Raw genomic sequence first — 5,398 nt, forward strand, 5'->3', positions numbered from 1 at the left:
ACTATGTATTAGATAATTGAATAGGTATCTCAAAGCAAACAGAAAAAATAAGAAAATAATCAGAAAATTATCTTGCAAATTCAGCTGCAGTTTGTCATTCTTTGGACAATGATTATCCCACCATATAGAGGCATATTAAAACCATATGTAACAGAATCTAGGATGGGACAAAGCATTCATTCCTTTTTTTTAAAAAAAATTTATTTATTTGGCTGCACTGCATCTTAGTTGAGGCACGTGGGATCTTCGTTTGCCACGTGCGGGATCTTTGTTGGGGCATGCGAATTCTAGTTCCCTGACCAGGGATCGAACCCGGGCCCCCTGCATTGGAAGTGCAGTGTCTTAACCACTGGACCACCAGGGAAGTCCATATTCATTCCTTTTAACTGGTATATTTTTTTAAAGCACTTTAATTTATGACCACCTGTACAACTCATTTTCCAAATAAGACATTCCTAAATCATTTTTATAGACATTGATTAAATCAAGAACAGCTGCCACATCTCTACAAATTATCTGAAACACTGTTTTAGTCCTGCTTTCCAGCCAAGTAAATGAAAAAGCGGGAATCCTAGTCAAGAACACCACAATATTGCAAAAAACAAAATTGCTCTTAAAACTGAAACTAAAAGGCCTTTAACAGAAAAATTAGGGTCAGGCCCTTTAGCATGTAAAGATATATCCAGAATCAGTTTAATATGTTCTGTGGTCTGAGAGTAAAAAACAATTGATATCTGATAAATGATGGTGTTGAGAGCACAAAGGTTTTCAGGCATTCACAGCAGTAAATCAATATATAATAAAGTTTTTAACTTACCGGGCATAACAAATGGCAACGAACATAATGAAAACCATATGGTAGTGGTTAAAGAATTTGAGCAGAACATGAAATTTATAATAAAGGAATCAAATGGCACATTTAATGTCAGTGCTAACTCTATTTCTCCACAGATAATGGCTATAAATTTGTGCAGCACGGTTGAGTGACTCATTTAATTCTATCAAGTGATTTTCTATGTAGTAACAAGGAATTTTTCTCTACAGCTTAATTTTTGGAATTGTCATATTATCTGTGATGCACAGGACTTAAGTCAGTACTTACAAGATTAAAAAACCATCAACAGTTACACTGCAACTATATCATAGGTACTCAATATACGTGAGCAACTTGGCCTTGTGAAGGATATATCTGATTTTTTGCAATAACTTGCATGTCTATTTGAAATACATTGTGTTACATCAGATGTTACCACTTTTTTAAACATGAAATTTATTTTATAGAATTTTAGATTATAAAAGTAATGTGCATAGAAAATTTGGGGAAAAGTATAAAACCTAAAGTGGAAGGGGAGTCATTCCTAAAATGCTTACCCAGTAGTATTTTGGTATTTCATCTTGTGTTTTATGCATTGTTTCTTTTTTCTAAAGCAATATTTTCACTTAGAGGAATAAAGTCAAGCCATACAGAAAAGTTTTAAGTGAAAAAATATAACCACTTTTCAGTTTTTTATATCCTCTACCAGACCTCTTCTTAAAAAAGAATAATTTATAATTTTCCTCATAAATCTTCTCGTTTTCCCCACCTAACTCATGATGTGTATTAGTTATAATTTGTAGTTCTAATTGTGGTTATGTTTATAATATAAAATAGTCTATTTAAACCTCTGTTTCTTGCTCTAGCACCTTTAAGCTGATCTATTCGCTGATCTAGAAAGCTAAAGAACCTACCTTTACTTCTCCTCATCCTTCTGATTTCTGTCAGTTATACTATTAATTTTGGTTCTCTAACTATAAGATTTCTGTGTATTGCTAATAGAAAAACTCCATAACTTTAAAGCTGATAAAATAGGCATTATATTGTGCACTGTTGGTGGGATTGTAAATTGATGCAGCTGCTATGGAAAACAATATGATGATTCCTCAAAAAAAATTAAAAATAAAACTAACATATGATCCAGCGATCCCATTTCTTGGTATTTATCCAAAGAAAATGAAAACGCTAATTTGAAAAGCTATATGCACCTCCGTGTTCACTGCAGCATTATTTACAACAGCCAAGATATGGAAACAACTTAAGTGTCCACTGATAGATGAATGGATAAAGAAGATGTGATATATATAGATATAGATATATATAAAAAGAAGCCAGGGCTTCCCTGGTGGTGCAGTGCTTGGGAGTCCGCCCGCCGATGCAGGGGACACAGGTTCATGCCCCGGTCTGGGAAGATCCCACATGCCATGGAGCAGCTGGGCCCGTGAGCCATGGCCACTGAGCCTGCGCGTCTGGAGCCTGTGCTCACGGGTGGACCTTGAGGGCATTATACTAAGTGAAATAAGTCAGACAAAGACAAATACCATATGATCTCACTCACATGTGGAATCTAAAATCAAAAACAAGCAAGCAAACAAAAAAACAAACAAAGCCCATAGATATAAAAAACAGATTGGTGGTTGCCAGAGGTGGGGACTGGGCGAAATGAGTAAAGGGAGTTAAAAGGTACTAACTTCCAGTTATAAAAGAATTTTATAGGGATATAATGCACAGCATGGTGACTATAGTTAATAACACTGTGTTGCATATTTGAATATGGCAAGAGAGTAGATCTTAAAAGTACTCATCACAAGAAAAAAAATGTTTTTAACTATATATGGGGATGGATATTAACTAGACATTGTGGTGATCATTTTACAGTATATATAAATATTGTTTCATTATGTTGTACATCTGAAATTAATATGTTACAAGTTATATATCAATTATGCCTCAATTCTGCCTCAATTTTTAAAAAGAATGTTGTATAAATAGAATCATATATTATGTAATCTTTCAATATTGGCTCTTTTTCACTCAGAATAATTCCCTTGAGAGCCATCTAAGTCATTGTGTGTGTCAATAGTGCGCTCCTTTTTACCGCTGAGTAGTATTACAGTTTGTTTAACCACTTATTTAAGAACATTTGGTTTATTTTTAGCGTTGGCTATTACAAACAAATCTGTTGTGAGCATTGTTGTACAAAAAAAATAGCCAGTATAATACTGAGATTATTATGTACTACAGAAGTAAATTTAGTTGTATTTCCCTTAAAAACTCTTCCTGCTTAAAGGCAAGTGCTGTAAGCATCCAAGTTCAATGGATCCACTCTGAATTATTGTTGACCCTCTCTACTCCTTATCAGATCATACTTAGCTGCCCTTCATTGTTGTATCTCATGTTCTGCTCTTTTAGGCTGTGAACAGAATTAAAAATCCAAGTTCAGTTTCCCTCAGAACTTTGAACTTTCCAGTCCCATGTTGTTGATAAGTTATTTGAAATCATTCTCAACTGCATTCATTTGGTTGTATTTTTTTCCTGTATATGCTTAAATCATTTACCATTAGACCTAGAGTTCTGAAATCTCATCAGATGTGTCTAGATACAAAGTGGTTTTATAATCATCTTTGACAGTCAATAGGTCCTTTCTACCCAAAGAATTTGAATATTTGTTCATTTCCTTTCCTGAACTATCTTGTTTTCATTTTTAAACTCCAAAGGGTTTAGAGAAAAGTCTTCATTACCTATGTCTGTCTTATTAATAATATGACCATAGCACCCTATACATACTTGTATTACTTGAATTTATCATATCATTTCAAAACTATCCTTTAGGTCTCCCCAACTTGACTATGATCTCTGATGAAAAAAGGACTGGATGCCTTATTCTTTTTTGTATTCTCAAATATCCTGAAATATAGTAGGTAATCAGTAATCCTTTGTTGAACTAAACTGAATTTAATATATAGTGTGAAGGCTTAAATTAGGAAGGAAAGAAACTGAACTATCATTTAAAAACGATGCCCAATATTTATATTAAGGAACATATTTTTTCCTTTGGTAGTACAATAGGTCATCTTCTAACTGACCTCTACAAACTCTAGATTCCCAAGCAACAGCTGATAACCATGGCACCCTGCACACTTCTGGCTGGTAGGGCTGTTCTCTAGGACTCCAATGCATGTTTGCTGCCTCTAGTTGAGAACACTTTCACAAAATTGCTGATATAGGTATGAGATAGTCCGTTGATAAGATCTACTCTCTTTTGGTCAGTATTTAGTTTGATTAAGGCCACTGACTGAGAAGTTTTGTGATTAATTCAGGCTTTCTCTAGACTGTACAATATTACAGCTATGGTCAACAATAATGTATTATGCACTTAAATATTTGCTAAGAGGGTAGATTTCACGTTAAGTGTTCTTACAATAAAACAAAAATTGTAAAGATGGTGGAATGTGGGAGTGACATGTTAGAGGTTAAGGAAAGTGAAGTATCTGTGATATCTCCCAGATTTCTACCAATCTACTTTCAATCAGTTTACCGCTTGGCAAAGTATCTGGTAACAGTGCTATTCACTGAGAGAGATAAGCAGTTTAGGGAGAAGTACAGGTTCATCAACTCTATTATGTGATGTCTTTAAATTAAGAGAGATCAGAAGTATTAAAAAATATTTCTAACTTTGGAAAATTCGTTACATAGGCATTATATTTTTAACATGCTTTCTAGGGAAAAAAATCATTGTTAAGAGGCTGAGAAAACCACAGAGGGAACTGGTTCTCTCCATTTAATTTTGACGCAGAGAAAGAAATGGTCAATGAAGATGAAACGATGGGAAGCTGCATTCAGAAAATACAATCAAGTGATCTGAAAGCATTTATAAGAACCAAGGTTAAAACCAACAACCTGATCAGAGCAAGATATCAAAACAAGCAAATAAGAACAAAGCACTTTTTAAGTGCAGAGATCCTTCTTTTACTACCTTGCCCAAGCTAATTCCTACTCATGACTTAGATCCCTAAATGCCTACCACTGTTTTTGTGCCCCCTCTAAGTGCGTCCACAATACCTTGCACCTACAATCATTATAGTACTTATAAGCTCAATGTGTCATACGTACCTTCTCCACAGATGCTGTGAATATCTTATTCACAATTATGCAATCAGCATATATGTCAGACACCTAGTAGGCACTCAATAAATATTTGTTGATTTAATCAATAAAGATATAAATGATTCCATGGTCTATGTTTCTGAAAAGGAAGATAACTAATAATAAACTGACCTTTTAAAAAAAATAAAATTCCAGCATAAAAATATTAAGTGATCCTGATAAGATAGTTATCTGATTAGCAGATTAATAAAGAACTAATAAAGGATAAAGACTAATAAATAAAAAGGAAATATTCAAAAACCAAGAATTATTACAGGAAATTGGCAAGGAACCCCTAGAAAATCTAAAATTTATAATGAATTTAATTTGCTCATATTTCTAAGAACAATAACAAAGCCTCTTTTGTTAGATGCAGCATGAAAAAATCATTTCAAGAAATAGTCATTGAGTGTCTGCTATGTGCAAGGCACTGAGGTA

General features: G+C 33.8%; 1 non-coding gene across 1 annotated transcript; it reads right to left on the reverse strand.

The window, feature by feature from the left end:
* Positions 1-291: 291 nt before the first annotated feature.
* On the reverse strand, positions 292-364 carry TRNAG-UCC (transfer RNA glycine (anticodon UCC)). The gene has a single exon. It is a non-coding gene; the product is annotated as a tRNA-Gly (tRNA).
* Between the last annotated feature and the right edge of the window lie 5,034 nt (positions 365-5,398).

Source organism: Physeter macrocephalus, chromosome 2 (genome assembly GCF_002837175.3).
Source record: "Physeter macrocephalus isolate SW-GA chromosome 2, ASM283717v5, whole genome shotgun sequence".
Taxonomy (NCBI): Eukaryota; Metazoa; Chordata; class Mammalia; order Artiodactyla; family Physeteridae; genus Physeter; species Physeter macrocephalus.